At 32.8% G+C, this 15968-nt stretch overlaps 1 protein-coding gene across 3 annotated transcripts in view; it reads right to left on the reverse strand.

Moving 5' to 3' along the window:
- Window positions 1–15968, reverse strand: part of UHRF1BP1L (UHRF1 binding protein 1 like) — a 73668-nt gene that overhangs the window by 52331 nt on the left and 5369 nt on the right. The window contains exon 2 of one of the 3 annotated variants that reach the window (XM_011386571.2): window positions 11314–11461. The exons of the other annotated variants lie outside the window; for them this stretch is intronic. The gene's annotated coding sequence lies outside the window, so the exon portion shown is untranslated. The remainder of the gene's footprint in view (window positions 1–11313; window positions 11462–15968) is intronic. 3 annotated transcript variants of the gene reach the window in all.

Raw genomic sequence — 15968 nt, forward strand, 5'->3', positions numbered from 1 at the left:
AAGAATACTATGAAAAAGTATATAACACCAAATTTAATAACCTAGAAGAAATGGACCAGTAGTTAGAAAAATACAATCTTCCTAGACTGAATCAAGAAGAACTGGAAAATCTAAATAGACTGATCAGCAGTATGGAAATTGAAACAATCATCAAAAACCTAACCAAAAAGTAAAAGTCCAGGACCGATGGCTTCACCAGTGAATTCTACCAAATATTCAAAGAAGATTTAATACCTATTCTCCTCAAATTCTTCCAAACAAATCGAAGAGGAGATAATACTTCCCAACTCATTTTATGAGCCCAATATTACTCTGATACCAAAACCTGGTAAGGATAACACACACACACACAACTATAGACCAATATCTCTCATGAACACAGATGCAAAAATCCTAAAAAAGATACTAGCGAACCGAATACAGCAACATATTAAAAAGATTATACACCACGATCAAGTAGGCTTCATCCAAAGGGCACAAGGATAGTTCAACATATGCAAATTGATTAATGTGATACACCACAGAAACAAATGAAAAAATAAGAATTATATGATCATATCAATAGATGCAGAAAAAGCCTTCAACAAGATACAGCACCTATTTATGATCAAAACACTTAACAAAATCAGTATAGAAGGAAAGTACCTTAACATAATAAAGTCCATATGTGACAAACCCTTAGCCAACATTATACTTAATGGTGAAAAACTAAAAACCTTCCCTCTAAGATCAGGAACAAGGAAAGGCTATCCACTATCATCATTGTTATTCAATATAATATTAGAGGTCCTAGCAAATGCACTACTAGAACACTACTAGAAACAAAAAGCAAATACAGTAAAGTTTCTGGATACAAAATCAACATTCAAAAATCCATAGCGTTCCTATACTCTAATAATGCGGTGTCAGAAAAAGAAGTGGAAAAAATAATTCCTTTTGCAATTGCAACAAAAAGAATAAAACACCTAGGAATAAATTTAACGAAACATGTGAAGGACCTATTTAACAAAAACTACAAGACCCTATTAAAAGAAATCGAAGAAGATACAAAGAAATGGAAAGATATTCTGTGTTCTTGGATTGGAAGAATCAACATAGTTAAAATGACCATATTACCTAAAGCACTATACAGATTTAATGCAATCCCTATCAAAATCCCATCAGCATTTTTTAAAGAAATAGAACAAAAAAATCATCAGATTTGCATAGAAGCACAAAAGAACCCGAATTGCCAAAGCCGTCCTGAGAAAAAAGAATGAGGCTGGATGCATCACTCTGCCCGACTTCAAATTATACTACAAAGTGACAGTAATCAAAATGGCATGGTATTAGCAGAAAAACAGACACACGGACCAGTGGAACAGCATCGAGAGTCCAGAAGTAAACCCATAGTTATATGGGCAAATAATTTTCGACAAAAATCCAAAAACATGCAGTGGAGAAAGGAAAGCCTCTTCAATAAACGGTGCTGGGAAAACTGGAAGTCCACCTGCAAAAGAATGAAACTAGACAGTTGTCTATCACCACATGTCAAAATTAACTCAAAATGGATTAAGGACCTGAATATAAGACCTGAAACAATAAAACGCATAGAAGAAAACATAGGAACTAAACTAAAGAACCTTGGACTTAAAGAGGATTTTATGAATTTGACCTCAAAGGCAAGGGAAGTAAAAGCTAAAATAAATGAATGCGACTACATCAAAAAGCTTCTGCTCAGCAAAAGAAACTGTCAAAAAGGTAAAGAGACAACCATCCAAATGGGAAATTATATTTGCAAACAACACCTCCGATAAGAGCCTAATATCCAAAATATACAAAGAACTCACATGACTCAATAACAACAAAAATCAAATGATCCGATCAAAAAATGGGCGGAGGACCTGAACAGACAGACACTTTTCCCTAGAGGACATACATTTGGCCAACAAATATATAAAAAGATGCTCAACATCGCTAGCTATTAGGGAAATGTAAATCAAAACCACAATGAGATACCATCTCACACTTGTTAGAATAGCTATAATCAACAGAACAAGTAATAACAAATGTTGGAGAGGATGTGGAGAAAAAGGAACATTCATATACTGCTGGTGGGACTGCAAATTTGTACAGCCACTATGGAAAACAGTAACTAAGAATTGATCTACCATATGATTCAGCAATCCCTCTACTGGGTATTTACCCCAAAGACTTGAAAACTCATATCTGTAAAGATATTTGCACACCAATGTTCATAGCAGCATTATTCACTGTGGTCAGGACATGGAAGCAACCCAAGTGTCCTACGATAGATGACTGGCTAAAGAAGCTGTGGTACATATATACAATGGAATATTACTCAGCCATAAGAAGAGATGAAATATATTTGCAACGACATGAATGGACCTTGAAATAATCATACTAAGCGAAATAAGTCAGACAGAAAAAGTTGAAAGTCACATGGTATCACTTATATGTGGGATTTAAACCTAAAAGCACCAAATGAACAGGGCAGAGACTCATGGACATGGACTATAGACTAGTGGTTACCAGAGGGTAGGGGGTGAAGGAGGAGCTAGGAGGTAGAGTAAAGGAAGTCAAATTTAGGGAGATAGGAGGAGGGTGAAGTGGGTAAAAGGGATCAAATATATGGTAGCTGAAGGAAACTGGACTTTGGGTGGTAAACATACAATCGAATATGCAGATGTCAAATTATAATGTACACATGAAAATTATATAATTATATTAACCAATGTTACCCCAATGAATTTAATAAAAAAATAAATAAAAGAAAATTTTAAAAAATCATTGATTGTAAGACAGCAGATAGAGTACACAAAAGGAGGAGTTGTCTTTGAACAGTTTTGACTTCAGAAAGCAAGTTAATACTCCGTATATGTAAAAAATAAAATAAAACAAGAATGAGAAGAGGAGAACACCTAAAACTGAAAGCAAACTGAAACAAATGAACCTAACTGTACTTCAAAAATACTGCAACTTTACTCACGGAGAAGACAGGAAGGACAGACATAAGGGCAGATTTCAGAAAAAGACAGATCTGAGTAACTCATAAACACAACATCTGATTATATATCTGTAGTGTTGGCCAGGGTGGAATTTGTGTGTTTGCATATGGGAGGGGGGTGGTTAGTGGAGAAATCAGGCAACATCTTGGTTGAGTATGTACAAGAATGTTCTACTCAATGACATTTACAAAGGGAAAAAAGTGAAAGCAGCTAAATGTCCAAAATGGGGTAATCCCTTTAAATTGTGCTATATTATGATAATTATGAGATATACATATCAAGTAATATATTTCCCCAATCATATAAAAATATCCAGTGGAAATTCAATGTTCGAAATTATACACTGTGATTTCAATTATAAAAAAAAAATGCATCATAAGATCTCAAATATCAAGAGCACCTATAGCTGGTGAGATTTTAGATTTATTTCTTCAGTTTTATACATTTCTGTATGTTTAAGTGTATAAGGAGCAAATATTACTTTTACAAAGACAAAAGTTCAACAGAAACCCTAAAAGACAGGACTGATGAGTAAAAGTGAAAGATGGAAAGATTAAAGTATATGTCATTCACAAGAAATTCTATCTTCAAATTAGTTCATACCAAAGGAATAACATCTGCATAGAGTGTGGGTCTTAACGTCAGGTGGTGTAAATTCCAATGTAGCCACTTACTGTCATACCACTCTGTCTCAATGTGCTCATCTGTAAAATGCAGAAAATAACACCAACCTCAAAAGATTTTAGTGAGGGTTAAAAATAATATATAAAGCATCTCATACAAAACAAATATCCAATTAAGATTTCTCTTTCTCCATCCCTCTTTCTATTTAAAGTATTAACACACTGATTATATTTCTAATTGGAGCAATATCAAAAGTTCATGATTATTCAAAGAGGATTTTAAAATGGCTGAGCTATGGAGCTAATCTTGAAAATATATTAATATGGCTGATCGGTTAAAATATTTTAAATAGAAAGCTGAAGATATATTGGTAACATATTCACAGCTCTTAGAAAGGTGGTTTCTTACATTGGGTGGCAGTATATATATCGAATTATTTATTTCTATTATTCATATGTTAGACTTTAACTAACATATCTTTCAGTTTGCACAAATGTTTCCCAAATTTGTCATAATTTAATTGATATAGGAAAAGCAGGCTTTCACTAAGTGTACACTAGGCAAGCGAAGGGAAGAATGCTCACAAAAGAGCATTATTGCATGGAAAAGCTGTATGTCAACCTATGCTTTTTCCAAGTGTTACTGCGGGCTCTTTGGACTGAATTGCCATTCAGAGTCCCCAGATAACTGTATTACTCTTTTAAATATTATAATTGAGAAGGGTTATGATACTGGGCCTGATCCTAAAGAAAATAAATTGTTATCTGAAATAAACCATTTCAGCTCTCTAAAGAACTATTTAAAGCTCTAAAAAGTTATATAACCATTTCAAAGCTGAACTTTAAAAAATGGTAGAAATCTATGTCAATGAATTATACTCTGAATAATTATTTATCTGGTGGAGATGAGGGTGGTGGGGAGAATGGAAGCATGAAATCTATATAAAACCCAAGTAGATATTTTAAGAAAGACTCAAGACACGAATAAGAGAAAAAGCTGATTGACCTCAATATGTCAAAGTTACAACTACTGCACAGAAGTCATATCACATAATAAAGATAAAAATGGCGCAACTCTTACTGATATTTTTATTTTTAAAATTCAGGACATAGACTAATGTTTCATTACTACGTATATTATGGCATGCAAAGAAGTTTATTTTAAAATAAATGTGTTCTTTATCCTAACATTAGTACCATATAAAATAAATTTTAATGTGAATGTATATTTTTCAATGGTTAACTTTCTCATATTTTTAACAATGTAACAATTTTTAAAACATACTTAAAATATAAAAACAAGCTTCCATTTTATCCATAATCTTCCTTAACTGCACATAATACATGAAAATAAGTTTACTAGTTTTTTCAGTATTTACAACAAAAACAGCTAATTAGAGGAATAAATTTTCCAGGCAAATGGAAAGAACGGGTTTAATTTCTATATTTTACAGTCAATACATAATTATTAAAGTCTAAATTATGTACAAAGCACTGTGCTAAGTAAACATTTAGGGCAAAACAAAGAAAGCTAAGTCCATATAATCAAGGCTTATAATTTGCTTAAGAGAACACAGCATAAATGTATGAGAAATCAAGAATCCCAGCTTTGCAAGAAAAATACCACTTACCACTCAACCTCTCTAAGCCCCAATTTCTTTGCCTGTAAAATGAGGATAATAATACCTGCCTCATAGGGCTGTTCTCAGTATTAAGTGAATTAGAACATATAAAATGCTAGGAACTGTCCCTGACACATAGGAAAACTCGGTGAGTGTTAGAGTAGCTATTATTAAGATACTAGTTAAATTGGAATGTGAATAATACAGAGACATTACATAACCAGTGACCAAAATTTTCTAAAAAAATTTTAGCTTGACAAAACACTAGGTTTGTAGTAGATCATAATTCAGAAAGATATATATTTTATATGATATTACTATAAATTTTAGTCATAATTTAATTGAACTTTCATCAGATTCATTTTATAGCTACATCATAAAAACAAAGATCATACAGTTGTTTTATTTGCTAAAGCAACCTGACACAGATTTGTGAAATGAATCATCTCCAGGTTAAATATAATAACTGAGGGTAGAATCCTAGAGGCTAAAAAGAATCTTAGAACATAGTTTATAAAAACCCTTTTCTGACATAGTTAACCTACCTCCTTTCATATTTACCTCTTTGCATTCATATAATAAACTTCTGGAACATTCTTTTAAAACCTCACCAGCAAATATGCATTTCTTGAATTATTTACTTTGTCCGTAAAATGTTTACGGTTCCTGTCACTGTACATGTTAGAGATTCACATTATTACCTACTATTTTTCTAAACTTAAGAATAGGCTCTGCTACTAGATAATATTTTTCTCAAATAATAGCTGTAATTAGAAAGATTCATCCTTATTCTATGATATTTCATGCGATAACATGAACAACTAGATTTTACAGAGAACTTAACAACGTATGTTAAATTGTTTAAAAAACTTAAAGTAGGCATTCTTAAAGTTTGTGGATGGGTTTCAAGGGGTGTAATATATTTTATTGTATCATCAAAAGAGAGTTTTAGACATCAAAAAGGCTAAGAACCAATGCCCTAAAGAAACAGGATTAATTTTAACCATCTGGAAAATAAATTATTTCAATACCATAATTTGATTTTTAAGTTATTTAATTAAATTAACTCGTTATTAATAAACAGACACCTCTTAGGTGGCTGCCCAATTACTAGTGATTCTATCTTCCCAGAGAAAGGCTATAACCGGAGAAAAGGTGCAAATCTAAGACATTTAAACATATTTCCTTGGATAAAAGCTTATTGATCTCAAGGTTGACAAGGCTTCTAGGCTGCTTAATCAGATTCTTTTCTTCAAAATCTGAAACTAAGGCACTACCTTAGGATCAAGCTGACAAATAATAAAGGAGTACAACTGAGAGACAAACACAAATCTACTATTTTAAAACTTAAAGGTACCGTAAAGATTATTCCCCCACCACGTTCCATTCTCTCCGACTGAGTTCAACTCCAATACCCTTGAAATGAATTAATAACTGAAATCACTAGCTAGTATCTCAAGTCTGTGTACTCCCACAAGGATTAAATTCTCCATATTGAAGAGATATTACAAGAACAAATATCTTTGTATAAGCAAATTTAACAGCTTCTGCTTGATTTTATTCAAAACAATATTTCGAGAAAAGTACCTTAAGACCACATGTTAAAGTTATACAAGAGAGGATGTTCTTGGCGAGACTTCTCAAAATCTGATAGACTGCCAAGTCCTTTGGCTAAGAACATTAAGTTATTATTAATCTGCAACTAATTACATCCTTTCACAGTCCATGGGCTTCATCATGCAGCCAGAAAAATTCATTCAATCAAAACTCAGAAAGTGATGAGGCTTTTCTAAAGAAACCCATATTTCTCATTTCTTCCCTTACCCAACACCATTTTTTTTGCCCAAGTTGTACCTCCTTTAATCTGGCACCCCTCTCTCAGAGCTAGCTGCTTTCTTGCCCTACTCTATGCCTTATTATCTTCAGGTTGTTATTTTTTAAAAATGTTTATGTGTTAGGTCAAGAAATATACTTTATGTTACAATCTAGTACACACACAATGGACAAAAAAAATTTCATGAAGCAATAGTTTAATACGGTCTGATATTTTCTAGTCTATTTCATTCAAAATGGTGACTGCAACCTGCTATACTAATTTCATAAGGCAAGCTATAACCCACTACGATAAACAATATATAAAAAGTATAATACATCATGACCAAGTACTTATTCAAGGAATGAAGGCTGGTTTAACATTCAAAAATCAACTAATGTAATGCACCATATTAAAAGTAAACTCACACGATGATCTCAATAGAGGCATAAAAAAGCATTTGACAAAAATCAACAACATGCATGGAAAAATAACTCTCAAATTAGGAACAGAAGAGAACTTCCCCAAAACTATAAAGGCCATCTATGAAAACCCTACAGCTAAAATCACACTTAACAATGACAGACTAAATTGCTTTTCCGCTAAGACAAGGACAAAGCAAGGATGTCTGCTCTTACCACTTCTATGTAACATTGTATAGAGGTTCTAGCCAACATAAAAAGGCAAGAAAAAAAAATAAAAGAAAGTTTGGAAAAGAAGTAAAACTGTCTTTTTCCCCAAACAATATAACTATCTATGGAGAAGACCTACAGAATCTTAAAAAAAAAAAAAGAGAGAGTGAAAAAGAAAAAGCTTCCAGAACTAATAAATGAGTTTAGCAGGTTACAGGATATAAGACCAGTATAAAAAATAAAATCGATAAAAGGAACACAGGAGCCAAATAAAGAGCTCCCAACAACCAAAGCTTAGTTGATTTTCTTTACTTGCTTATCCCAAAAATAATTAAGCTAAACAAACTCTGTATATTGGGAATTCTCTCCTCAAAAGGGTAATTTATCATGAACATACCTTGATATATACATACATACACACCTATATATGTAGGTGTATATATACCTCAATAAAAAAGAATAAACTAGTTAACTCAATAAAATACACAGGAATAAGATTTTTTAAGGTATCTGAACCATGGATTTTTGAAAACTATACCATTACATTTGTCATCCAAAGATATTAGAAACAATTTTAAGCCAAGTTAAAAAAAAAAAAAAAAAAAAAACTGAGCCACAGGCAGCCCTCATACTAGTAAAGAATATCAAATACTTTCAGAATTTTAGCATCTAAAAAGTTCCTCTAATCCAAAGTCCTTATTTTATAGTAGAGAATGTGAAGCCCAGAGGGGTTAGGTCAACTGTTCGAGGTCACACCAAGGCTGAACCCCCAAACTATTATCAAATTTGTACAATTTGACTTAAAAGATATTTTAAGATCAATTACCATTCTATTACCATACCTATCAATTTTCAATTCAACAATATTTACTGAACATTTACTAGGCAACATAGGAGTATATGGCAATTTTCACCCTCAAAGAGCTCTCAGTGTCAATTTGTGAGGCTTATTAAATATTTATGGCATAAATGTTATTATTATTTTTAATGAAACCTAGAGTGTTAATGGAACAAGGATCAAAGAAGGTATGCACATAGTGAATTATCTTGGTTTTTTTGAGCATTCTCAATTTACAGAGTTTGTTTGGCTTGGTTATTTTTACAATATGCATGTAAAGAAAATCAACCAATCTTGTCTAACCAGTTTTTCTACGAAAACATTTAAAGAATGGAACAGGTGGCAAATTGGTAGCCTGTGAGCTGTTTTACCACAGATATGTTTTGTCTGGCCTGCAGTGTTTTAAAAAACCTGGATTTGTAGACCATACATTGAAATCTAGGTTTCTGAATTTTGTTGAAACATTAGAAGATCTGACACAACTATACATACATATACCCTCATGGCAAAAACTGAGCTCTGATTAGGCTCTTGAGTAACTTAAATAATTAAGACATACTTAACTGCTTTCAAAGACCTCACAGTTTATCATTAGAGACAAGCACATAAACAAATCATTACAGTACATTAAAGTCTTAATATGTGCCAGGCACTGTGTGACAGATATTACAATAAAAATGAGAATACGATAAGATAGAGGTACAAAAGAAGAGGGGATCAATTCTATTAAAAAGAATACTTCTTTGAGAAGGCTTCAAGAAGCAGGCAGTACTTGAGCTGCTTTTCAGAGTAAGTTTCTGCCAGGTGAATAGAGCAGAGGAGGACATTTCAAGCAGAGCAGCAGCATGTTGAAGGTTACAAGATCACACACAGTAGGCAAAGATGAAGTATAATGCCAACAGATAGTTTGGAAAGAAATGAATGCTAAGCCTTCGAAGATGAACTGAAGTCAAATTATGAAGGACTCTTGTTATCCCATGTCAAGAAATGTGGGTTTCATCCTACATATTAGTATGGTGCCAATTAAAAAAAAAAAAAAAGATTGCTTATAATTCAACCCAGGTAGGAGAAAAAATAAAAAAAGAAAGACTATGACAGCTGATGCCCCCTAATTACTGACTCAAGTAGAGGAACTCTACTTTGTCTATACTATGCAATAAAGTTCAATTTATTATTTCTGTGGACAAAAAAAAAAAAAAATTCTACTGTTATAAACACACTTAAGAAAAAACCTTAAATATGAGCCATTAAAAGGTTTCTACTGAGGAATTAAATGATTAGCATTTTTGAAAGCTCTCTCTAGTAACAGTGCCAAGGATGGAATAAAGGACTATGAGACCAGAAGGAAATGAGAACACTTAGTTACAACTGACACAAAAAATTATGAGTTAGATCTGGGTAGTGAAAACAGAAATATTCAAATCTTATTATTCAAATATTACTTTGTGACAAGTAGTCTGCTATGTGCTAGGTTCAGGGGAAAGAAGATAAATTCAAGAGTTATTTAAATAAAAAGGAATTATAATTGATTGAAATGAAAAGTAAAGAAAAAGGAATTAAACTTGGTAGGTGACTTAAATAAACGAAGGAATAGCTGTGGTTTAAACTTAAAATAAAATGATAACCCCTCATCTTCAATACGCTAAGCACGAACCAGGCCAAAAAAAGACATGTTAAGGAGGTACAGTTAGGAAAAAGCAAAAGACTACAGTTATGACAATACTTCAGGAGCAAAAGTTCCAGAGGATTTGCTAGAGGTTTATACAAAATCAGAACCATCCCTGAATGACATTATAAACAACATAAATCCTTAACTTTCAATATTCTACAGAGAACCTCAGTGGTTTCACTAATAGTGTACCTAAGGTTAAAGCTTGTCATCTTTCTCTTAGTAATGTGGTAGAGATCCAGATACCCAAAAGACAGCATGGAATCAAGGCAGACGAGAAAAACAATACATCATCATATCTATAAAACTGCTAGCTAACATATGGCCAACAAGTTTATCAACTGCCCCATTACTCCTCGGGTATGTATGTAATGAGTTGTACAATTCTGCTCATGTCTGTCTTACTAGACTTTTAGAAAAGGTTCAAAGTATTTATGTGGATATATTTTCCAAGCATGAGAAATGTTCAGTGACATGAGTTTCTAGGTTTTTCATTGAGTCCTAAATTGAAAAAAATTCAGTGTCATTTCCACAAGAATCTGGTTTTATAATTGCTTTCTCTGATAATGAATTTTAAAAAGGGGCAGGAGAGAGGAGAAGAATGGTGTGGGGAGCCCTTATAGTCTTCAAAAATGAATTCTCTTTTCAGTGCTGTTCATGAGTTATTTCGATCTCTTTGATAAAGATTATGATTAACATTAAATACACAAAATAAACTCTTAAGTCCAGTGACAAACCGATTAAAATATCCTTTATCAAAAGAGCCTTCATAAGTCATTAGTTATATTAGACTATGAAATCTTACCCATTAAAGAGTAGATCAAATGCTAATTGCTATTCTGAATAGCTGACTCTAAGTTATAAAACTCTCTTGGCAACATCAGGAAGAGCTGGTTTTAAGTACATTGCCAAACCTTATATATTTGAAAAGATAGTCTAAGTGATTGCATGAGCCTATAAGCTACATAGTTAAAAAATAAAAAATGAAATCAATATTTGACTAAAACACTAAGAATTAGCAATTATTCTCTAAGTATCTTTATGTGGGGCATAATAAGTGTTTGCATTTATAGAGAGAAAACAAAACGATGGGGAATAGAAGTATTACCTGAGGGCAGGAAATTTCAGACAAAAGGTCCCTATTCCTGGTGAAAGCAAGTAGTCAGTTGCCAGGGTTTCTTAGACTCCTCTGGTACTCATTTGGGTGATTATGAAATTCACAGCACACCAATCTCCACCACAGCCAGCAGGGATCGCTGCAGGGAATGGGGGTACACAGGGGACACAGAAGGGAGCAAGTTTAAGGGAAGGAAGAGGAAAGGAATGATATAAAAATTTTTAGCTGTGATTCACTTTTTAAAAATACAGTTGTATTTCACACTGGATTAACTAAAAGCAAACACTGCTTAAATTCTAAGATAAATTAATCATTTATGATTTCCTCATTCCTTCTATCACTGGAATTACTACTATTCTATTAAAATGTATTTTTTAAATTTTATATTAAAATGCTAATTAACAAAAATGAGATAGCTATATTGTACAAAAGTTATAAAAACTGAACTGTATAATTCAACATTAAATAAAACCAATTAGGACAAGCACTCTAAATGACAAGCAATTTACAAACACAAATTGTCAATTTAACTGCCAAAAGGCCCAGTTAAAACTATAATCCTCATTTCATTTCCAAGAGAAAGATAAAGTTTCCTATGAAAACTAACCCACAAACCGAAGAGAGATCAGCAATAAACTATATCTGTATACTCAAAAGTAAATTGGATAACTATAACATTTATCAGGGGAAAAAAGAAAAAAAACATTTTAATCTAAATTTTTTGGATACAAGTCAACTTTTTAAACCAGCCAAAAATGAATTCAGGGCAACCAATTTATACCCTACTTATTCTATGAAAGCTAATGTAGTATAGTCAACTAATAATGTTTCTGAACAACTACTATGTACCACAGTACTGTGGCAGATGCTAAAGATACAATGGCAAACTAGACAAGCACAGTCACCGTCCTCAAAATTCAAAGCCTATCAGGGTGAATTTGCCTTTAAAGACAATCTACAGAATAAACATGAAGCTTTTGTTTTAATAAAACAAACAATATATTTTAAGACTTAAAGAAGTTCAAAATAAAGACAACCAATGAAGACTAGCCTAAAGTTGCCCATGGAAGATGTACAAGTAAAATGAAGCCTGAGAGAATGCCCTGTCGTGAAGAGATGCAGATGGCTGAAAAAAAAAAAAAAGGGTAAAAAAAACAAAAAGGAGAAGTGTAGTACTGGAAAATAGTGAAAAATAAAATTGCAGCCAAATTTGAAGGACCTAAGTTACCCTTAACTTCTCTAAATACTTGCCTTAAATATTCCTTTGGTATGCATGCTGTAGTCAAAAGAGATTTAATAACTATCTATTTTATATCACTAAGCTGTCGTTTGTGTGCTTTTAATTCATTATTTCTATACGAGTTTCTCTGAGACTTAGACTACTTCTGTCTCATTGACTCTACTTCTGTTAAAGTTGCAAATAGATAAATGTTACATATTACGGATGCCTCTTGATGCCTCTTTTTATAGTACATTTCATTTATAGATAAAGCATCACAGCAGAAAAAAAATTTGGAACAGAAACTCAATTTAATACCTAAAAACATAGTTTTATCAAATTTTAAAATCTCTGAATTTTCCACTATTACTAAATATTAATTCTTAACCATCAAGTTATAAAAGGTTTAAAAACGGACAACAGAAAATGAAACCAAAACTTGATGCTATGCTAGCAGTGGCAAAAAGAAGCCAGAGATCCCTCTCCTAATGGTATTTTGGGGTAGAAAAAAGTATATATACATATAACTAAAATTAAGACTTAAAGAATAGACTAATATAGAGATTCAAAATTTATATACAACATGAATTTTGTCTAGGAGAAGTCTCAAAATAAGTCGGTGAATTATCAGACAGACCAACAGTAAGTCTAATCGCTGTAAAATCAAACAATTACTATATCCTAAATCATATTTGCTTCACTCTCAATTTTGCTTTAATAACTTTGTCTTGATATGATAACTGTTCATATTTCACTCATGGAAATAGTCATTAAGACTTCTACTTGTAACTTACATTCAATCTGAGCTCCAGCCATTAATATCGATTGATGAAATACCAATATTTAATAGATACATAAAATTACTCATCCTAAGTAATATAACATGCAAAATTTAAAACATGTATAAGTAATAAGAGGTCAACTTATTAGGGAAATATTTAGACTGGAACCTGTAGGATTAAGGCAAAGTGTAATATTGCAAAAAGTAATATTGCAAAAAAAAAACATGCAAGTAAAAACAAATGGAGAAATTATGCTTCCACAACTTCAAAGAACTGCTGAATCAAGGGATTCTCAAGTAATAAAAGAATCTCCTGAGGGATACTGCAGCAGGATGATGAAATACTATAAGAGTAATAAGGAAAATGCTGAAAATTGAATAAAAGAAAGTCAAGCCACTAGATGGGAACAATAGCCTGAGTAGGCAATAGAAAAATCAAATTAAAAGGGTGCTGGATCAGTGACTTAATCACTAAACACTACCTGTCAAACCTTAACCCTGGGCAAGTGACAAATTTCTGTATTAATAATTTCCTTCTCATAGACAGGAACAAATCCCTTCTGATTCTAAGAAGGTGATATTACAACAGCCAATGGAACAAGCATCCAACTCCCTTTTCACCTAAAATTTTCAAATCAGTCTCCTGAAATAACTTTTTTGCAAAAATCAATACAGGGTATATTTGGAAATTAATGTGAAAGAAATGGTCACCTACTTGATTTCAGAGGCTCTACATAGTGTACTTCATACAAACAAAACAAAACAAAACAAAACAAAAAACACCCCCTAAAATTCAACTCACAATTCATTCTGCTGTAATTATGTATTGTATAAATCAAAGGATAAATACACAGAAAACATTGACATTATTGCCAGACTAAAATATGTAGTCTAAATAAGTTCACAAATAAAAAAGATCTCCATAGATACCTAACAGGCATCCAAATTAATGTACCCAAAATCAAACCCCTAATCTTCCACAAGCCTGCCCCACCAGCAGTCTTCTCCAACTTAGTGAACAGCAACTCCACCTTGCCAGCTGCTTATGTCAAAACTATGGAGTCATCCATCACTGCTCTTTCTCACTCGATCACATTTAATCGGTCAGCAAATCCTCTGGCTCTACCTTTAAAATACATCTAAAATCTGACATCTCAACAACTCCACTGCATCCACCTAGGTCTAAGCCAATATCTTTCCCTTCTGGATAATTAACACTTTTAACTGGGCTTCTGTTTCTGTGCTCGCCTTCCTATTATTTATTTCCTACATGGCTGCAGAGTGACTCTTGGCTCTAAGCCTTCCAGTGGCTTCCGATCTCATTCGGATAAAAGCCAAGTCATTACAAGGCCCCACAAAATCTGGCCTTTGATCTCATCATCCTCTACTCCACTCCTCATTCCACTTCACCTATATTGATGGCCTGGATATATTTCAAAAATAACAGGCTTCCACTTCTGGATCTTTGCATCTGCTTCCACCACCTCTTTTGGATCTATTCTCAAATATCACCTTCCCAATTAAGCCTTCTGGAATCAATAGATTTAAAATTACAAACCCCATTGCTATCTCCTTGCACTTCCTATCCCCTCTCTTTGTTATTTTTTTCAGTAGCATGTACCACAAACTGATACAATGTATTTCATTTATGTATTTATTTACTATCACCCTCCTCTGATTAAAATGCAAACTCCATTGAGGGTAGAGATTTTTACCCCAGCACTATGGACTAGTACCTGATACAAAGTAGTATTCGGTAAGTATTTGTTAAATAAACAACTAGTATATTGAATGTCGAAATCAAAATTATTGGAGATTATTTTTAAGATAATACTGTCAATGTAAGTAACTAAAACTTACTTTTTAAAAATCTCCAAATTTATAATAATAAATTTATTTATAATCCTAAAAGGTAACATTTAACTCAATCTTTTCCCAGTTGCCTAATCCAAGTAAAACAAATCTCACAAATTTCAATGGCAGTATGGTTCTAGAAATAGATTACATTAATCCTACTCATGCTTCTTTTTCCAGAATGGGAATCACTGAAGTTTCCCAAGAGCTGAGACCATAATTTACCCATCTTTGTACCTCTGATGCCAAGTGCTCAAGACCTGGTATACATAAACTGTCAAAAAATTATTTATTGAGCTTTACCATGAAAATGAAAGATGTACATAATTAGCCTATCATTTTATAATATTATCATTTGAGAAAAGAATTTCTGACAGTCTAATCGATGTTGTATTTCCTTTTAAGAATGTCCAGTACAGGAATGATTATAGACCTAGTAGTATTTATCTCTACACACACCTTAACTTCTTCAGCAATTCACTTCTGTGGCCTTATCTGATATCTTGTCCTAAACTAGGCCTACTCCACCTCCAAAATCTTAACTTTAACATGACACTTTCAGACAAAACCTCTAATGCTTCCAATCCTCTCATTTGTTTTTCTCAGCTGCTCTTCTACCTAGATAAAATTTCCAATCCTATGATGGTTCTTTCTTTTCCTCCCCAGGCTATTAGCTGCTGCCCTTCCCCTTCCTTCCTTATGCAACCTAAACCATCCCATCAATATATTGTGATGCAATTTAAACTCTCCCATCACTTTGCCATTTAGCCACAAGATCCTGCAAGTGTTCAA

The sequence above is a fragment of the Pteropus vampyrus genome, unplaced genomic scaffold (assembly GCF_000151845.1).
Source record: "Pteropus vampyrus isolate Shadow unplaced genomic scaffold, Pvam_2.0 Scaffold16, whole genome shotgun sequence".
Taxonomy (NCBI): Eukaryota; Metazoa; Chordata; class Mammalia; order Chiroptera; family Pteropodidae; genus Pteropus; species Pteropus vampyrus.